The sequence below is a fragment of the Palaemon carinicauda genome, unplaced genomic scaffold (genome assembly GCF_036898095.1).
Source record: "Palaemon carinicauda isolate YSFRI2023 unplaced genomic scaffold, ASM3689809v2 scaffold672, whole genome shotgun sequence".
Classification (NCBI taxonomy): Eukaryota; Metazoa; Arthropoda; class Malacostraca; order Decapoda; family Palaemonidae; genus Palaemon; species Palaemon carinicauda.
This window is the reverse complement of record NW_027171952.1, coordinates 72,501-95,000: the sequence shown is the minus strand read 5'-3', so window position 1 is coordinate 95,000 and position 22,500 is coordinate 72,501. Positions and strand designations below refer to the sequence as shown.

General features: G+C 35.3%; 1 long non-coding RNA gene across 1 annotated transcript in view; it reads left to right on the top strand.

The window, feature by feature from the left end:
- LOC137637346 (uncharacterized) overlaps positions 1–20,249 on the top strand; it is a 20,897-nt gene extending 648 nt beyond the window's left edge. The window contains exons 2-3 of the long non-coding RNA XR_011043577.1: positions 6,748–6,868; positions 20,201–20,249. This is a non-coding gene — a long non-coding RNA (uncharacterized lncRNA). The remainder of the gene's footprint in view (positions 1–6,747; positions 6,869–20,200) is intronic.
- Positions 20,250–22,500: the final 2,251 nt, after the last annotated feature.

Here is a 22,500-nt window from a genome sequence, read left to right as displayed (position 1 = left end):
GCACTACCCAAGACCAGAGAACAATGGTCCTATTTTGGAGTGTCCTTCTCCTAGAAGAGCTGCTTACCACAGCCAAAGAGTCCCCTCTACCCTTACCAAGAGGGAAGTAGCCACAGAAAAATTACAGTGCAGTAGTTAACCCCTTGGGTCAAGAAGAATTGTTTGGTAATCTTAGTGTTGTCAGGTGTATGAGTACAGAAGAGAATATGTAAAGAATATGCCAGACTATTTGGTGTGTGTAGGGAAAAGGGAAAATGAACAGTAACTAGAGAGAAGGATCCAAAGTAGTACTGTCTGGCCAGTCAAAAGACCCCATAACTCAATAGTGGTAGTATCTCAACGGGTGGCTGGTGCCCTTGTGCTGTGTCTTGCTAGGGTTGATGATCATGGTGTTGCCAACGTAAACAATGTAACAGGGTAATTTTCTGAGGTTGTTGCCCATAAGGCGTTGAAAGGTGGCATCTTATTTTGAAGGCCAAAACAGCCGTGATTAAAAGTATGTCCCTGTTGGGGTGATGATTGCCATCTTTTGCATCCAGGACTTGGTAATACTGTACTGTACCCTTTTAGGAGATTGACATTCAAGGATATTTTTGCCGTTTGAGCTGGTAAGTTATGTCAGCAATTTCAGATACAGGGTACCTGTCTGTTACTGTTTGAGCGTTAAGTCACCGCAGGGATGCCTTGTGCTGTCTCCTTTACAGACCCTGTGGAGGGGAGATGCCCAGTGGCTGATAGCTTTCTGGCAGATTCCTGGCTGCTCCATGCCCTTGAATAATTGCCCTTCTGGCTAGTTTGTCTGGACCCTGCCATCTGAAGCCTGCTTCAACTGGGGGTCCTTCTGTAACACTATGACTTGGTGTGGGTTTTCATAGAGCCGTTGGGTCCTGCGGGGGGTTGTCCATGAGTACTTTGGGAAAATCCTGAAGGAGCTAAGATATTTGTGGTTCCTGCAGGGAGCTTTTTGCTGCCCTTGGAGGGATGGGGCTACAGGGGTATTTCTCTGAACGAGTTGCTGCCTCGACACATCTACTGTACCAGCATGTCTTTTATTATCAGAAAATCTGTTGAGTAGTGCGAAGATGAGTTCACTACTGATGATATGTCCACATGCAGTGATGAATTTCCAGCTGTATGTTTTCCCATGGAATACCACCATATTTCTGGTTCCATTTGTCTTTAATGAGGCGCCATTTTTTGGTAGACATGTAGGGTGTTGGGCTCGGTTCAGTCAATGGTTTCGGTTGGCTAGAACAAACGATTTGCCTTCGCCCATATCAACTAGGAATTCCGTCTTATACATCTCATCAATGCTGTTCTAAAATGTAATGTCTTTTTCCATTTGCTGAAAGGCAACGGAAGGCAGACTTGTTTGTAAGATTTTCAATGATCAATCTATTCTGAAGACGTGTTTTCATTCTTTTATTCTACCTTGTTTTGAGTATTGTTCTCCTGTCTGGTCTTTAGCTGCTGATCCCCATCTTAATTTGTCGAACAGGAATTTACGGTCTATTAGATTTCTTATTCCTGATCTAGATATTAATCTCTGGTACCGTCATTCAATTAGTTTATGCAAGTTGCATAAGATTTTTCATAATTCAGACTATTCTTTACACTCTGATATTCCAAGACCGTACCATCCTGTTCGTAACACTAGGTATGCAGTTGATTCTAATAGTCATGCCTTCTCCATCATAAGGCTCAGTACTACATAGTATTGTAGAAGTTTTATTCTACAGTACTACATAGTATTGTAGAAGTTTTATTCCTGCTAGGACCAAGTTGTGGAATGATCTTCCTAATTGGGTAGTTGAATCAGTAGAACTTCAAAAGTTCAAATTTGCAGCAAATGTTTTTGTTGAACAGAATGACATAAGTTTCTTTTTATAGTTTTCATATGAAAGATATGTTTTAATATTGTTACTGTTTTCATATAGTATGTTTATTTCCTTATTTCTCTTCCTCACTGGGCTATTTTTCCTGTTGGAGCCCTTGGGCTTATAGCATCCTGCTTATCCAAGAAGGGTTGTAGCTTAGCTAGTAATAATGATAATTATAGTACCTGTATTTTGTAAGTCGTTTTCATGCTGTCCACAGCGGGCTCATGTTTTTGATGACGAGCCTATCACTGTTAGACGTTGCGTAACTAATCTAACTGTGTCATTAAATGAGACATTGCATTCAGTGTGAAATGAGATGTCCGTATGATTCAACACAAGGTAGAATATAGGGGGATATTTCCCTAATCTGCTAGCCTAGCATATCACCGCTTTTCACTTAGGCTGGTTGAGTCCGGCTGTGTTGTACTCCTACTCGTCGCTTCACCTTGCCCAAAACTATTTTTGATTCTGTTCATATTTCCGTCTCCCAAATCTGGTTTCTCACAACGTGCTACTGTATACACATTCTACTTATTGTTTTCATTCAAATTATGATTCATTTTGTTTTTCTCCTTTTTATGTTCCCAATCTTGTTGCAGGCAGGGTTCCACTATTCATTAAATGATAGCCCAAAACACACCTTTCATCATAACATTCACAAATGTACTCATCTTCCTACTTATATACTTTTCCATCTTTAGGACTATGCATATTCACTTTTAACTTCACATATATCACTCCATCAAATACAGTACATCTGCCACACTCTTCACTTTATAATCTACTTTAGGTCCATCCACCACAATCATAGCTTCATTAAAATACAACCAAATCTCCCTAACGCCCGTCACGCTTTCGTTGTTCCCTGGTGATTTCGCATACTCCAAAGCTTTACGAATACAGAAAGTTCCTCAACTTACAGACTTAATAGGTTCCAAGAAGCTGTTCAAGTCAAATGTTGTTAGATTTTGGCCTAGGGTAGGCTTAACCTGACTCCCATGCCTATAATTTCCAGCTACAAAAGTCATGTCAGCAACTTCAGATACAGGGTGCCTGTCTGTTACTGTTTGAGCGTTAAGTCACCGCAGGAATGCCTTGTGCTGTCTCCTTTACAGACCCTGTGGAGGGGAGATGCCCAGTGGCTGATAGCTTTCTGGCAGATTCCTGGCTGCTTCATGGCCTTCTATAAATACCAGGATTGGAAATGTTTTTATTACATTATTTCTTGATCTTATTACAGTATAAAAACTCTTGATACATCACATCATCTGACATACATTTCAGTTGGATTTGTGTTTGTATCTGAATAGTTGTAAGTTAATTGGTTGTAAGTTGTGGACCTTTTGTATACAAGTCCCATTCATTTCATTCATTCTTGTCCATTCATTGCAATATTTCACTCTATATTCTCTCTATGTTCGTTATTATTATTATTACTAGCAAAGTTACAACCTTGGTTGGAAAAGCATGATGCTATAAGCACAAGGTCCCCAACAGGAAAAATATCCCAGTGAGGAAAGGAAATAAAGAAATTAACTATAGGAGAAGTAGTGAATGCAGAATATCAAATATCTTGATATCTAATATTTATATAGATCTCATGTGTAAACTATGAAGGGAGACTTATGTAAGCCTGATCAATATAAAAAACATTCACTGCAAATTGAACTGAGGTTTAGCCAACCCATTTGCTCTTGGATTATAAGGAATTGTTGACATGCTGAAGTATGCATTCTTGCAACATATTCTCAAATGATTTTCCCAAAAACTCTGCACCATTATAGGTAAGCATTTTCATTGGGTTGTGCACACACTGGCTTTTGATAATAGCCATGAACTGAATCGAACTTCATAAACACTTTCCTCCTGTGCACAGTATATATAAATACTGTACTAATACAATATACGTTTGAAACCTGTCTTTCACAGTCGCCTTCATTCACCTCTCTTTAATCAATACGCATCAAAAACTTCCATCCGTCTTTCACACAGGTACAATTAGACCATATTATATCATGGACTTTGACCTGGTGTAAACGCACCCCTTTTTTTGTAAGTTTTGACAATGCTGCTTTGGAAAATGACATGGTCTCTGATAGATACGGTAGTAGTGTTTTCACTCAAAGCTGTTTTAAACTACCAGCCTTAACATCCCTAAATCATCTTTCAGACTAAGTGATTGTCTTTCTAATGACACACCATATACTATATACATTCTACTACATACTTTTGTCTTAACAGCAATGCACTGTTTACATTCTACTTCACAATAATCTTTCCAACAACATAGTATACACGTTCTACTTCTAGATCGTCTTATCAACAACATTCTTTATACATTCTGCTTGTCATTTTTATTCAAATTATGACTCAAATTATTTTTCTCAACTTCTTATATTAGCATTTTCATTGTCAAAATTAACGGGGCATTAAATGATCACCCGAAACATAAACATTCACAAGTATTACAGTACTAGTCCTCCCTTACCTATCACCTTCCTGTATACTTCTCCTTCATCTTTTCCTTGGCATGTCCACAGTCACCTGCAACAGCCCTCTTTGGTCTTCCACATTTATCATTCAGTCCGATTCTAGCGCCATAAGCTTCGTTTTATAATCTACTTTAGACTCGTCTAAATAAAACACATCTTGATTATTCTCTTTTATACCCAGATTCCTACTCCCCACCAGCTTCTTACTTGCCATGCAATGATTGTGTCCTGTTATTTCATAATCTGTATAGCATATGCTTAAGCTTCATATAACTAATTTTCTTTTAAGATTCCTATTCTTAACTTGCAAGTGCAGTAAGTGCTTATATACTCGCCCAGCCTTACTTCAATAATTTCTTATACTTGATGCAATATCATTCTGTCTGTATTCAGAAATTTATGCCCCAATAATACATCATAATTATCATTCACTTCAGATCTTTGCCGACTGTACCATGCTGTATGTAGTACTTGGTATGCAGCTAGTTCCAATAGTCTTGCCTCTTCCATCTTAAGGTTCAATACTATTCAGGAAGTTTTATTCCAGCTGTAACCAGATTGTGGAATAATCTCCAGAAGTTCAAATTTGCAGGAAATATTTAATGTTTTTACTGATCGTAAGGTATTTCTCCATTCGTACTCTTACTGAGTAACATAGTTGAGGTTTATAACCTAATAGGCTTGTGTGAGTTATGCAATGGTTGTAGATGTTGATATTCAGGATAATGGGAACATTCTAAGGGTTCAAAGGATCTAGTTAATGGATAGCATTAGCTGAAGAAAGTAGAGTGCAAGTTCTATGGTATCTGGAAAATGCTGTACCATACAAAAGGATTCACTCTGGAAAGTATCCAGAAGGTAAATGTACTAAATTGTTAATCTCTGACAATATCAAATTAAAAGAATTAGGGTAGAGATGCAAATTTTTAAAGGGGATTTGTTTGCTCAACTCTCACTAAAAGGTTAGTGAATGATCAGCTTAGCATTCACCTATTATATGGGTCCTTATCATCTTCTGTCGTGTTTTTGATAAAGTCAAAAGTAGTTATGAGTTCCTTCGCATCTTGGCAAAGTGTTTGCTGTACATTTTATGGTTATGATGCTCAGTTTCAAGGTCTTCTTTTAGGTAAATAGTGCATATGCTTTTCCAGTGTCATCAATCACTTAAAGTAACTCAAGTCAAGCTACCCTTCACCTCTAAACTTTCTTTTTTACCTATTAAGCCAGTAGCACCAGTATCCCTTCGACTTTGGGCTTGTTTGGCTTATATTGCAATCGCTGTAAACAGGATTGTATGATGTCATTATTAAGCATGGCCTTTGGATTTTCCTGCTGGGTCCATAAATGGTATTTGCATAATAGTTTTATCATGATGCTGAACTCCAAGGTTAAAATGCTGAGAGGTTTAGCACATGTAAGCCGGTTAAGTATTGAAATAATTCAATCTATTTAGATTAGTTAGAGTTTGATTTTCCCGATACTAGGCAGGATGCCAAGTAATCTGTCTCTAATGTTAGGACTTGTGCAATTTCCCCAAGATTTCTTATACTTCAGAGGGGTTTAGAACATGAAAGCTTATTAAGTATTGAAATAATTCAATCTATTTAAACTAGTGTATGTTTGCTTCTGATTTTTCCATTTTCTAATTAATGCTAAATATTCTCTCTCTAATGTCACTTGCCTTGTACAATTTCTGCCAGATTTCATATAATTCTGTCATATGAAATGAAGAATGAATAAATCAAATTAATGATAAATAATTAAGGATGAAAAATGCTTGTTTTTTTTTTGGTACAGAATTCTCTATCTATAACTAATGAATGTAGTACGGGTGTTTATTGAACATTTAAAAAAAAAGTTCTTTAATCATGCAAATGTATTTGTAGTGTTTTTTAAGTCTTGCATAGATTATTCTTCAATATACATAATCATTTCCTATGCTTATTGATGCAAAGGGGCTCGGTTAGATTTCGCCAGTTGTATCTATTTTCAACTTTTAAATCAATACTTCTTCATTCATTATCTCTTACTTCACGCTTCATAGTCTTTAGCCATGTAGGCCTGGGTCTTCCAACTGTACTAGTGCCTTGTGAAACCCAGCTGAACATTGGTGAACTAATCTCTCTTGGAGAAAGCAAAGAGCGCATGCCCAAACCATTTCCATCTACCTCCAGTTTCTTTCTACCTAAGCTGTCTAACTTCTTTGACTTGAACTGTCTCCTCTTTTCAGTTCTTCGCATACTGGTCTTTTGACCATACCTTTATAGTAGCCACATGAAACTAAATGGACAATTCTAATTATTTTGGGGGTATTTAGACATCCTGTTTTGCCTAGGATCATTTATTTTTAATAATGCAAATTTACATTTCCTTAGATGGTGGATACAAGGAAGGGAAGTAAGAGATGACGATGGATTAAAAAATCAAGAAAATTTGTAGTTGGACTGGCATACAAAGACCTTTGTTCCCCTGTGGACAAATATTCAGATGTTAAAGGTAAGAATGACTTTAATTTAAAATATCATAGAATAGTTGATTTATAGGCTTAAGTTTCTTTTATTTCTGCTTTATATTTCTTAACTAATATATATAAAGTTCTCATATACACTCAGTTTTCCTTTCTGACAAACAAGGTGTTAACTACTGTACCGTAATTGTTCAGGGGCTACTCTCCTCTTGGTAAGGGTAGAAGAGACTTAAGCTTTGGTAAGCAGCTCTTCTAGTAGAAGGACACTCATTCACTGGTCTCGGGTAGTGCCATAGCCTCTGTACCCATGGTCTTCCACTGTCTTGGGTTAGAGATCTATTGTTAGAGGGTTCAATCGGGCAGGGCACACTATTTTATCTTATTTTCCTTCCTCTGGTTAAAGGTTTTATAATTCATATAAAGATTTATTCTAATGTTGGTACTGTTCTTAAAAGACTTTATTTATTTCCCTACCTCACTGGGCTATTTTCCCTGTTGGAGCCCTTGGGCTTATAGCATCCTGCTTTTCTAACTAGTGTTGTAGCTTAGCAAGTAATAATAATAATAGTAATAATAATAAAAATAGTAATAATAATGATGATGATAATAATAATAAACATCACTTACAGTATTGTAATATACAGAAGATTTACAAATTGAACTTTCTCATTGTGTATGGCCAAAACTATCATCCACAGTCCTCCACATTCCAGTTGTGCCATTCATTGAAAAAGCTTTAACATTCACTTCTTCATCCATACATTCACACAGGATATAACATTCTACAGCAAATTACAAGGCTTCTAGCAAATCTTCTCTTTACATCCCTTTTCATATTAAAGTAGGAGTACGTTTCTTGTTACAATTTTCCGGGTCGTATATCATTGGTATAACTAATTTCTTCCACATCTTCCAATGATTACAATTCTTCATTCTTCCGTGAAAAATTAGCATTACAAAGCCACTCACTCTGGATTCTTTTAGCCATCTTATGCTCTTTCATCAATAATTCATTTTCCACATCCATTCCTGTATCATTCTTTCTGAAAAAAGAATGTGACATTTACTCATCTTTCAGAACAACAAAATTATGCACATCCTCTTTCATATCCCTTATATTTACTTTCGACTTCATTCCCTCCCAAGTAGCTATATGACCCAGTCCAGGTTCATGTATTTTCAAACAATACTTGCTGCTCTTTTTGGAACATCCGACTCCAAGCTACATCACGTATCGGACTAGCATTCACCAAGGAAATCTTCAAATCTGTCTAGTCAATCCACATTAGAAATGAAGACAACTCAAACGCTGTAAATGTAATCCACTAATTTTTGTTCACGCTTTCAGATTTATACGCAAGGTTACTATTCCAGAATGTACTCTTACCCCACTCTCATACAGCTATCAAAATCTTTCAAAAAAGCATCACTGTTTGCATTGCTTTTAATTCTTCCAGATACTGTACCTATTAATGTTCATGATACTGAATTGTTTTTGTTTTGTAAATAGATGTCTTATTACTTTGATGCTCTGATTCATTCGTACTTTGAATAGAACCATAGAAAGATCATCCTTAACCATTTCTTTTACACCTTACAAAACATACTCAAGTGTTGAAATGCTGCCACCTTTACATTGCTTATCATCATCGGCCCTTTGGGAGAAAATAATAGGGTCAACGTTCTCCACCATTATCATCATCATCATTATTATTATTATTATTATTATTATTATTATTATTATTATTATTTCTAGCTAAGCTACAACCCTAGTTGAAAAAACAGGATGCTTCAAGCCCAAGGGCTTCAACGGTGAAAACTAGCCAGTGAGGAAAGGAAATAAATAAACTATGAAACGAAGTAAAATAATTCAAATAGAATAGTTTTAGAACAGTAACAATATTAAAACAATAAAATATTCTAAGCACAATAACAACATTAAAACAGATCTTACATATATAAACTATACTAAGAGATTTATGTCAGCCTGTTCAACATAAAAACATTTGCTTCTAGTTTGAACTTTTGAAGTTCCACCGATTCAACTATACCTGATTAGGAAGATCATTCCACAACTTGGTCATAGCTGGAATAAAACTTGTAGAGTATTGTGTAGTATTGAGCCTCATGATAGAGAAGGCCTGACTATTAGAATAATATAGGTCATATGTATTTGCTTTGTCCTGAAAATTCTTCTTCACCTAATCATGCACATGTAAAGACTTTCACCTCACTTCCAGCTTCCTTAGCACTCCATTCACTAACTGCATATGCCCTACAATTGATTTGTTCATTATCATATCCATATCAATAAAACTCTTCTTGGATATTCAAAGATCGTTGAAAGACAGCTGGTGTATTAACTGGTCCTTAACAGGTTTTTAAATTGAATGTGCTTTCCAACTGCTATAAATGTTATTATTGTACTCTTCTTCCGAGGTCATATTAAATCCAGCTTCATGAACATACTCATCCCTAATGTACTAAATAGTACTGTACACAAACGCACTCATGTACAACACACATTTGAAACCTCTTTCTATTAATTCTTTATTAAACATATTCCTATAGGTATAGGCCATTAAAGTTATGATGCCAGGTAATTGACAATCATTCATTCATTTATTCATTCACTGCCCCTCAACCTCTTTCTTGTAACAGGCTGTGGAAAGTGACAGGGTTTGATAGATAATGGTGTTTTTGTCCATAGCTGTTTTAAACTGCCAGCTTTAATGTTCTTGAATCCTCATCTCCCAGACTTAACAATCATCATTCCAACAACATACTCAACAGATTCTACTTTCATTTAGCTTAACTCAATTTAGTGTTCTCAATGTCTTGTATTTCCATTTGTTCCTATTACTGGTAAAATTCTTTATGCTTTAGGGTTATCCCTGATGCATTTCTGTTACTACCAGATTGGAGAATTACCGTGGGCCTGGCAGCCTTGTGGTCGCACCATGAGCATCAGTGTGTTGATACTAGCGGCTGTGTGCTCACAGCCATATAAGACTGCCGGGCCCACAATAATTCTTCAGTTATGTTGTAACAAATCTGCGTCGGAGCTAACCCCGAGAAATGATTCCGTATAGCCTAGCTAGGAAAATAGAAATATTATAAATTTGTAGTTTGCATTGCTGAATTTGATAAACTGAATCATACCTTTCATCATATACGTTCACAAACATTATATTACTCGTCACTCCTAACCTATCGCCTTCCTGTATACTGTACTTTATCATCTTTTGCTTGGCTCATCCATATTCACTTGTAAACCCTTTCTTTGGTCTTCCTCATGTATCATTCAGGCAAATTCATGTGCCTTATTATTATCATTATTATTTCTAGCTAAACTATAACCCTAGTTGGAAAAGCAGGATGCTTCAAGTCCAAGGGCTCCAACAAGAAAAAATAGCCCAGTGAGGATAAGAAATAAGGAAATAATCTTCACTTTATGATCGGCTTTAGACCAGTTTACTAAAAACCTATCTTGATACAGCATTTCCTTTTATACAGCACCCTCCTTGTTACTAGCAACACTACTATAGTTTCATGTGAATTCCATATCCTTTATAGAATACACTTCCACTCCCATCACTCTTCACATAGAAGTACAGTAATTCCTTGTATATTCTCCCAGCCTCACTTCAATCACTTCTTGTAGTTGATGCACTATCATTCATTTATGCCCTAATGATATTTCCTATCATTCATTGCATCTATCACATAAGAATAATTCTTTAATGCCCTAATAATATACAGTATCATACTTAACATTCACTTCGGATCTTCCCCGACTGTACCATCCCGTATGTAGTGCTATGTATGCAGTTACTTCTAACATGCTTGCCCTTTCCATCATAAGGCTCAGTACTATACAGTATTCTAGAAGTTTTATTCCAGACATAACCAGATTGTGGAATCGGTGGAAATCAAGTAGTTCAAAGTTGCTGAAAGTATTTTCATGTTGAATAGGCTGACATGAGTCTCTTCATAATTTATATATGACCTATCCATTTCAGTGTTGTTACTGAACGTAAGGTATATTCATTATTCATTACTTCTGATGTAGTATATTCATTTCCTAATATCCTTTCTTCACAGAGCTATTTTCCTTATCAGAGCCCTTGGACTTATAGCATTTCACTTTCAAACGTCATTACTTGTTAGCAAGGAGTTTGCTAGAACTGCTGTATGTAGCAGAATGTAAATGCTAACATTATTTAAATGTGTTCCACTACAAAATTAGGCCCACAAAGAATTCTCAATTCTCTTTTTTTGGGTTTTATCGAGGTTTTTTGCACACCAGGGCCCAGATATCGCAGAGTAATACCTTTTCCTTTCTAGTACTGATATTTAGGTGTAGGATTTTTCAGGGTATTTCCCACTTCATACTTTTACTGAGTAACGTAGTTTAGGTTTATAATCTAACAGATTTTTTAGTGTTTTGCAATGTTCTTCAAATATTTCTTTTTAATTGATCATTAATTCTCTTGTAGTTTATTTCCTTATTTCCTTTCCTCATTGATCTATTTTTCCCTTTTGGAGCCCTAGGGCTTATAACATCCTGCTTTTCTCCTAGGGTTTTAGTTTAGCTAGTTGTAATAATGATAATGATAATAGTCTTTTTATAGTTTATATATGACATATCTGTTTTTGACGTTGTAAAGAGTTTATATAAGACATATCTGTTTTGACGTTGTTACTGTTTTTAGAATGATTTATTGTTAATTTGTTCCCATCATTTATTTACTTCCTTATTTTCTTTCCTCACTGGGGTATTTTTCCCTATTGTAGCCCTTGGGCTTATTGCATCTTGCTTTTCCAACTAGGGTTGTAGCTTGGCTAGTAATAATAGTAATAACAATAATATTAAATTTCTTATTCCTGATCTAGATATTAATCTTTGGCACCAACATTCAATTAGTTCATTATGCATGTTGCATAAGATTTTTCCTAACTCTGACCATCCTTTACATTCAGATCCCCCTGGACAATTCTATCCTGTTTGTAATATTAGGCTGGCTAATAGCCATGGCTTCTCCATCATGAGGCTCAATACTACACAGTATTCTAGAAGTTTTATTCCAGCTGTTACCAAGTTGTTGAATGATCTTCCTAATCGGGTAGTTGAATCAGTAGAACTTCAAAAGTTTAAAGTTGGAGCAAATGTTTTTATGTTGACCAGGCTGATATGAGTCTTTTTATAGTTTATATATAACATATCTGTTATTGACGTTGTTAATAGTTTATATATAACATATCTGTTATTGACGTTGTTAATAGTTTATATATGACATATTTAATTTGATGTTGTTACTGTTTTTAGATTGATTTATTGTTAATTTGTTCTCATCATTTCTTTATTTCCTTATTTCCTTTCCCCACTGGGCTATTTTTCCCTATTGGAGCCCTTGGGCTTATAGCATCTTGCTTTTCCAACTAGGGTTGTAGCTTGGCTAGTAATGATAATAATAATAATAATGTGACATTGTAAGAGTTCAAAGGTGGAATTAATATTTTGACCTTGATAGTGGATAACGTTAGCTGAAGAGAGTACAATGCATACAGTATGATATGTAATGTACAGAAGGATTCTGTCTGGAACGTATCTTATCTTAATTCTCTGGCACTCACAGGGTACATAGGGCCTCAATGAATTCATGTCCTATGTCTTTCTCTCCTGTGCCATCTCTCTGAGCTCAATTCTCGGATCCAACCCCTCTCTGCATTGTCACCAACCACATTTCTCTTGGTCTACCACATCCTCTCCTGCCGAGCGGTCCCCATTCAGGTACATCTTGGACTTAATTATCTTCCCTTTTTAAAATATGCCCCATCCCTCTCCATCTTGATAATTTAACTATATTGTTCACATTAGGCACCCCTCCCACCTCATAAATTTCCACATTTGTTATATGCTGCTACAATTTGATTCCCAAAATCCTTCTCAATGCTTTATTCTCAAAGGCAAGAAATTTTCCATCATTCAATACAGTGCTGTACCACTACTGGTGCCCATAAATTAATATCAGTCTTTCAAGGGTAATATATATTTTGGATTTTGCTGTGGACTGATATTCGATTTGACTTCCAAATTGTGTTTAGCATACCCATTGCTTATTCTGATATCCCTCTTTTCTCCTTGAAAAGTATCCATGAGGAAATGTACCAACCTGTTAATCTGGCCATATCGACTTGAAGTGATATGGTATATTTGCAAATTCAATGTGAAGAGAGAGAAAGACCTGAATTTGAAGGTGATATGTTTGCTCAATTCTCTCTAAAGAGTACTGAATGACCAGCTTAGGATTTACATGTTATATGAGTCTTCATCATCTTCTGACAGGTATATAATAAAGTCAAAAGTAGTTACGAATGCGCCTGCAATCTAGGCAAAGCCTTTGCGGTACATTGTTTGGATAAGATGTTCAGTTTCAAGGGCTATTTTAGGTAAATACTGCATACACTTTTCCAGTGTCATTAGTCACTTATGTGTTATAACGAACGTACAGTACAGAGTAATTTTATTCTGTATATAAATATCGTTTCTTTGGTAACATAAACTTGATAAATTATACTCACATTGCTTCTAATTTTATAATATCACATGTCATTACATTCCTCTTTATATGAATAAGGAAAAGTTTAATTTAATCTTCATAGAGCAGCATAATCAGAAACAATTATGAAATGGGAAATTGATAAAGTATTAAGAAATGTGAACAGCATTTTGTAGATGTTCAAGTATAATCATTTAATGAATAGATTACTCTAAATATTATGGACAAGACTTTTTGGGAAATGATTTATTTATTACCTGGACTCTCCAAAACTTTTGAGGGTTTTGGAAATATCCTGGAATTCTGTGGCTTGTTTACGTCTTTGGCTGGTGAGTTACGTTACTTCAAAATATTGCTGGAGGATATGGGAGGAGACTTGTGTTACATATAAAGGGCAGTTTTCTACCAAATATGATTTGGGTGCCACCATAGCGGCTTTCCCAGCTTCCTTAGTGTGGCTATCTTTGATCCTAACCACATCTTCTTCCCTCAAATGATCCATTCCTTTGGCATGGTGGTTGTAATAGAATTTTGAATTTCTCAATATTCATTTTTTTTTTTTTTAACAAGCATAGGATGTGGAATTATGGGTTCTAGTATATCTTCGAATGATTGGGAGTACAGTACAGGTTTCATACCTGTACAAGATTGGAATTCAGTCTTGCCCACTATTCAAGATCTTTAGCTAGTCTCTTTATCTTTTATATATCTTAGTGTGACTGGTGGAGATATATGAGGGCAACGCGCTTAAACTCTGGGTGCAATAATACTGTTCATATTGATTAATATTCCATTTACATAGCTATCTTCCTAAAACCACAGGTGTGTGGCATTTACAATCTGGCCATCCTTCTAAAGTGAATTACTTCAACATTGCAAACTTGCATCCTGTTTTGTCGTCTGTTTAATGTCCTCTCTGACACCAGTACGCTCATGGAAATTAGTATAAACTATATTTCCATTGGTCTGATGAATTATGTACTTTTTCAAACCATTGAACCTGGCAACTTCTGTAATCTGGGATGAGTTATAGACTAAAGTCTTTTGAAAATGGTCTTAGATATTTCAAATCCTACTTTACAGTAGCATTGAATTTCCCATAGAATATCGTTTGTTTTTCTATAAGAAAGGAAAATATATTAACAACTCTTTCTTGATTTGTGCATAATCTAGTGATTTTGTAAAGGATTGCACAGCTTGTGCTATAGGTTTTATCATTTTGTAGTGCACAAACTACAGTGGCATAAAAGAGTAACAAGTTTATCAACATTACAATACTTTTATTATTATTAGCTAAACTACAACCCTAGTTGGAAAAGCAAGATGCTATGAGCACATGGGCTCCAACAGGGAAAATTATCCTAGTGAGGAAAGGAAATAGATAAATGATTTAAGAAGTAATGAAAAATTGAAATAAACCTATAAAAATCATTGACATTAAAACAGATATTCCATATATAGAGTATAAAAAGACATATTAGTCTGTTCAACATAAAAACATTTGCTGCAAGTTTGAACTTTGGAAGTTTCACAGATTTAACTACCCAATTAGAACAAGAGCTTCACTTGGTAATTTTTTCAGTTCCTGGAAGCACTTAGCTTGTGCTTCACTCCGCTGAAAGGCAACGTCTTGCTTTAATACATTTCTTATTGGCTTATTTATATCATGACAAATTAGTACTATACTTAGCCCAATCTTAGACACTAATTTTTGTTCTGTGGATAGGGAAAATTGGCAATGGTCTTTGCTTTCATTTTGTCTGGTTTCAATAGATTTTGCTTTGTTTTTGTCTGTTTTTAATAGCCTTTGCTTTCATTTTGTCTGGTTTCAATAGATTTTGCTTTGTTTTTGTCTGTTTTCAATAGCCTTTGCTTTCATTTTGTCTGGTTTCAATAGATTTTGCTTTTTATGTCTGTTTTCAATAGCCTTTGCCTTCTTTTTGTCTGGTTTCAATAACCTTTGCTTTCTTTTTGTCTAGTTCCAATAGCGTTTCCTTTCTTTTTGTATGGTTTCAATCACTCAGAAGTTAGCACTTGTTATACTCAACCTAGATTGACTCCAGCTTTAATTTATTTGAATTTAACCATTGCTGTTTTGCAGTACAGTACTAGACATTTTTAACCTTTTGTTAATCATTGCTTCCATGAATCAGAATATCATTCAATTTAACCGTTACACCAAACCTTTATCAAACATTTCATGTATTGACCTCGGACATAGTTATAGGGTGGGGCCTACTCAGAAACTTAGTTGTCAATACCAGCATTTCCTAAAATATATATCAAAAGGCCGAAGTCTAGACTCTAGGTGAATCCTCATCCAGTGGAAGATGCCAAAAACTGTTTTTAGTATCAAGAACTGTAAAAAAAATTGCATTCAATGACCTTGTTGACACTTCTTTAAAAACTAAGTATACAGTAAAGGATAAGGATGTCTGTTCAAAACTGTATTATCCTTTTCTACTCTACACTATTTACCAACTCTGGAGAACCACTTGCCTCTGCTATTTTTCTCTTTTCTCCATTCCTTTTCGTTCAACTTAGAGTCCAGATCTAGATTGAAGGAGTTTGGTGCTTTTTTAACTGGGTGTACAACTGGGCCAGTGCCTGGATATTTATGTCTTAAGAAGAAGATACCATCAATGCAACTAAATCTTTCAATAAAACTCAGATTATTCAGAAAACATCATTTATGCTTTATTTAGGTTTTTCTAAACACACAAGTGTTATGAATTTAGGGACTAAAAGTTCAGTTACCATCCGCAACATTAAACACCAGTTTATATTTGAAATTATCATAAATATCTTCAATTCATATTTTATTAATTGGAAGTATTTTACTATTGGTGAAGGACCTGGTAATAGCCATAAGACTTCCTTACCTCATCTAGTCAAAGACTAGTCAAAGATCCTCTTGGGTAGCATGCTAACTTCAGCACCTTCATCCACTAATACATTGAATTGCATCATATACTCTGGAAACTGAGGCTTGACCAAGTCTATATGCTATAAATCAATAATTTATCAGCATATTTGCACATGTCCCAGGGTTATATACACCAAGCAGTAAGATCAAAGTACAGTACAGCATGGTTGAACACAAGAATACAGTGTGTACACCATGACATGCAGTTTGGCCAAGGATAGAACAAGCTATAGCCATGACTTTTTCTGTTGTGGTCCTTATAACAAATATTGGTGGCATGACATGGAGGAGCTGTAATAATAAGACTGTACATACACATGTAGATAATAGAAATCAAAACATCACCAATAAGTCATAGAGAGTTATGAATATCAGCATAAGTTTATCAGAGCGGAATAGGAATACTTCCGAGCACGTAATCTTGCACAATAGTCTTGATGATACTCAGATCTTGAATATTGTTCTACCAATCCCTGCATACAGCTTTGCCGTGTGAATTTAGTTGCTGCTTTCACAGGGATGTCCACAGAATCTTAAAAGGATTGTGGTGCCCACATTTGAAACATTCTTGGTCTGCCTCTGGAAAAACCCACCGTCCAAAGGGATGTCTATACCAACGTAATTTGCTACTACTGTATTGATTTCTTGGCGTTTACCCGAGAGAAATTCTTCTATCTTGGCTTGGTTTTGTGTCCTATACTGTACTGCGTGAAATTGTTGCTGGAATATTGTTTGATTTGACAGCAGCATTGAACTTTTCTTGTGCCTTTCACTGAATGCTGGAATCTAAATTTGTTTAATTTGATGGAACAGTATTTTACTTTTTCTTTTGCTTTTCACTAACTTCAGGGGCTCAGCATTGATTAATTACCTCTTCAGATGATAGATTACCTTGTCGTATTAGTGGAATCTTGTTTGATTTGATAGCTGCATTGAATTTTTTCTTATACTCTTCACTAACTTCGTAAGTTGAGCATTGATTGATAACCTCTTTAATCGATACATCACCCTGTCGTATTAGTCTGCCTCTTAGAGTTTCATCTGTTATTCCACAAATGATCTTGCCCCTCAATAACTCATCATAAAATTGGCCATAGTTTCAGTTCATTGCTTTCTTTAAACCCCTTACTTTTATTTTCCCTTTTCATATTCATCATCTCATGTTTATGTAGGTTAGATACAGTGCCACATCACACCTTGAGACACTAAGGACATTTCCGCACCGAACACCCTGTTTAATATTAGCCGCAACTGTAGTTGACGACAAAACCTAATCGAGCACAAAGTCAGGCTTAATTTGGCAGTGCATATGTCTTTCTATTCTGTTAGGAAATTATTTTTTATAGGTGTTATAAAAGGGAGAATATATACATTATAACAGCATATTTGTATTCAGGAAATAAACATAATTTCTTGGGTAACATGAACTTTATGGAAAATAAATCCATTCACATTCTTTTGACTTTATGATATTACGTGTTACAGAATGATAACTTGATAAGGTGCCCCTTACATTTCCTCCATACTTGTGTTAGACTTTTCTGCAGCCATATATCTTGTGTGTAGCACTTATTAGTGACCTTTGCTCAGTACACTATAAGTATATGGTTACGAAGATTGAAGCAATCTTTGCCAGTATCAAACAGGAGAACTGCTGTTTGTGTTTATGGTGATATCCTAAATATGTATGGTACTACCTGACTGCTCAGTGTTCAGGTATGCTCCAAGTATAGATAGTAGATTGGCCAGAGCACCAGCCACCTGTTGAGATACTACCGCTAGAGAGTTATGGAGTCCTTTGACTGTTCAGACAGTACTACATTTGATCCTTCTCTCTGGTTACGGTTCATTATCCCTTAGACTACACATACACCGAATAGGCTGGGCTATTCTTACATATCCTCCTCTGTCCTCATGCACCTGACAACACTGAGATTACTAAACAATTTTTATTCACCCAAGGGGTTAACTACTGCACTGTAATTGTTCAGTGTCTACTTTCCACTTGGTGAGGGTAGAAGAGACTCTTTAGCTATGGCAAGCAGCACTTCTAGGAAAAGGCCACTCCAAAATCAAACCATTGTTCTCTAGTCTTGGCTAGTTGCATAGCCTCTGTACCATGGTCTTCCACTGTCTTGGGTTAGAGTTCTCGTGCTTGAGGGTACACTCAGGCACACTATTCTATCTTGTTTCTCTTCCTCTTGGTTTGTTAAAGTTTTCATAGTTTATATAGGAATATTTATTTTAATACTGTTGATGTTCTTAAAATATTTGATTTTTCCTTGTTTCCTTTCCTCACTGGGCTATATTCCCGATTGGAGCCCCTGGGCTTATAGCATTCTGCTTTTCCAACGTGGGTTGTAGCTTAGCAAGTAATAATAATAATAATGATAACAATAATAATAACATTCACTATCAAAGATAGGACAACTGTTTATGTGAAATTCATGGTGTAGTGATTCTTTGGATATTGTTAAAGTAGACTTTATTATTATTATTATTGTTATTGTTGTTATTATTATTATTATTATTATTATTATTATTAGCTAAGCAAATGCCTAAATTGAAAAAGCAGAATGCTATAAGCTCCAAAGGGAAAACAGCCCTGTGAGGAAAGGAAGTAATGAAGTAAATGAATTGTATATGAGAAGTAATAAATAAAATATATGAAATATTTCATGAGTGAAAAGGGACCATACCAACTTCATGATACATTTCAGTGGCACAATAATTAAGCTATGCTGGCAAGGAGATGTTTCATAAGATGTACCTATTTAGAAGGATAGTTTCTTGTAGTGTCTGCAACCTCCCCATCCTTGTGAGCTAATGATTTGGGTTTTGGGTGAACTTATTAACCTTCCGATTCATCAGAAGCCATTGCCTGTCCCTCCATGGTCCTAGCTTGAGAGAGGGAGAGGGACTTGGGCACTGATCATGTGTATATATGGTCATTCTCTAGGTCATTGGCACTGTTCCTTACCTCTGCCATTCATGAGTTGCCTTTAAACATATAAAAAGGACTGTGAACATGAATGTCAGGGCAAGTATTCAACTGTACAGTACCTGTTTCCATTTCCTTCTATCTTGCTGTCAACCATTTGGCTATTACTTCATAAGGCAATTGTATGGTTTACTTATTGTTGCAAATTTGCACTGAACGCCCTCCTAGGGCACATTGCTGTCCCTTGTGGCTTAAATAGATAAATCAGATCTAATGTCTACATCAGAAGCAAACAAATTTTTGCAGACTGTTATCACAAGTTTTGTGTCTGAAGGCTAAGTTTCAGATATCTTTTTTTTTTGGAAATTTGGGAAATGTGTTATGTATGGTTTGGGGAGAAATTGCTCAAGGAGACTGATGACTTGATGATGTACATAGCTTTGTTAAGGCATTTTCGTTAACTGGGTCTTGATTATCGTTATCATAGCATAGTTTGGACGTATTATTGAGTTGCTTGGTTTAGACTTGAGTTAAATTTGTCTTACCTTTTACATATGTACATGCGTATGCACTGTATATACATGGTATATGTATGTATAAATATTTTGCTGTATGTATGTATGGACGGTATATTTCATAATCATCACCTCCTACGCCTATTGACGCAAAGGGCCATGGTTAGATTTTGCCAGTCGTCTCTATCTTGAGCTTTTGATTCTATACTTCTCCACTCTTCATCTTCCACTGTGTGTGAGTGTGTGTGTGTGTTTGTAGTCAAACTTGTTTTTGCAATGCTATAGTGGCCATTTCACCTATGCCATATCTAACATATTAAATACTGCAAGTATGATACAAATTAATGTGACTGTTCTGACTGCCATGGTGATCAAAAGTGAATAGGATTTTAATCCACAAATATCTTTTCTTTCAGCAGGCAGGAGATATTCCTGGGAAGCCAGACATCACAAATATCAGCCAATGTAAGTACACAATTTTAGTTTTTTGTGTGTTTTATCTGTAGATTTAGTCAGGGGAATAGGCTATACTACTACTTAGAGTGTCACAGAACATATTCTCTTGCTTGAGGGTACACTCGGGCACACCATTCTATCTTGTTTCTCTTCCTCCCGTTATATTGAAGTTTTTATCTTCTTGTTATTTTCAAGTTTTTATAGTTTATATGTGAGAGATTTATTTTAATGTTGTTATTGTTCTTAAACTTCTCTTGTAGTTTTTCTTAATTTCCTTTCCTCACTGGGCTATTTTCCATGTTGGAGCCCTTGGGCTTAAAGCATTGTTGTGTCATAAACTCTTAGCTTTTATTGTAAGGATCAAGTTTGCATTATTTGTGCTCAATTCTCTCTCCTTTTTGGCTGACTGTTTGCAATATATATCTCATTTATACCGTTTTTCTTCACCCTCACTCTATTCTTGCTTATTATTTCTTGTTCTTCTTCCTAATCTTAGCCTTTCTTCTTTATCTTAGCATTTCCCTATCTATCAAGTCTGCTGGTGGGAATATTGTCTCACATTTTCCCCCACAATTGAAGTGGTTTGAGATTGAGTTTACCTCGTCTCAAGTTTCTTCTTCAGACCAAGAACGATATGAGATAACTAATTCCTTTTTAACAACGATTGGATGGAAATTTAAGACAAATTATTCATATGATCAATATTTGAAGACAAGATTATTATTATTATTATTATTATTATTATTATTATTATTATCTGGTTGTGTATCGTTTACTTAATTGTTTAGAATTACGTCTCTCTCTCTCTCTCTCTCTCTCTCTCTCTCTCTCTCTCTCTCTCTCTCTCTGTATATATATATATATATATATGTATATATATATATATATATATATATATATATATATATATATATATATATATATATAATGCCTTTAATTCTTTGTCCAAAACACGATTTGCCTAAACTTTATTTACAAATGATTTTTTATTTTACTTGCATTTCAAGTGTTAAATAACGATTCAGTTTTTTTGTTGGTGCTAATTGAATTCTTGAATAAATGTACCAGTTGCCAAGGGGCCGGCCGGTTTGGGAAAAAGAATCTTGAGTGTCAGAATAGATGACTTTTCATGTGGTTATTACTTCGTTGTTTCCTGTCAGTTTTCTTATAGATATTTCTGTTATATGATTTTGAGAATTAATTCTTTGCTATCTGTTTTTCTCCTTGCTCATTACTAGAGTAGAAGAGAGACTTTAGCTATGGTAAGCAGCTCTTCTAGGAGAAGGACACTCGGAAATCAAACCATTGTTTTCTAGTCTTGGGTAGTGTCATAGCCTCTGTATCATGGTCTTCCACTTTCTTGGGTTAGAGTTCTCTTGCTTGAGGGTACACTATTCTATCTTACTTCTCTTTTTCTTCAAGTTTATATAGTTTATATATGAAAGATCTATTTTAATGTTGTTACTGTTCTTAAAATATTTTGTTTTAATTTTTCATTACTTCTCTTGTAGGTTATTTATTTCCTAGTTTCCTTTTCTCACTGGGCTATTTTACCCTGTTTGAGTCCTTGGGCTTATAGCATTCTGCTTTTCCGATTATGGTTGTAGCTTAACCAGTATGCTGTTATGACTAAACTATTCCTAGTTGCTTAAATTTTCTATTCAATTTCGTCGTATATATGAGAGAGAGAGAGAGAGAGAGAGAGAGAGAGAGAGAGAGAGAGAGAGAGAGAGAGAGAGAGAGAGAGAATATTTGTCAAGGTCGCTGAAATATACGAGAGAACCTTCGTTGTGATAAACAGTACTCTACAAATCTTATTATGTATGCTATACTTAATTATACATTATCTTTATTGGTTACATTTAATCTTGAATAACATGTATTTCCTTCTAATGAGATTAATGGTCGGATTTTAAGAATAAAACGATGTTTTAAGACATAAAAAGGCCAACGGCCTAAAGCTTCCTCCTGTCAGCTAGAGGTAATGACGTCGTAGTTTTTTTGTTTCGTTTTTTTCGTTATATTACTTAATGAGCTAATAATGATAATGATAGTAATACTATGGATAATATTAATTGTGATCATGAGTTTTGTTATAGTAATAGTAGAAAAAGGCCGAAAATAAAGCATTTAAGCTAACCAATTTAAAAAAGGCCAAATTTAGGTATCTAGCGCTAAACAAAGCCAAGTTTAAGTTTTTTGGCCCGAAAAAGGCCAACTTGGCAACCCTGGATCTAATGTTTACGATTTCCAGAAATCG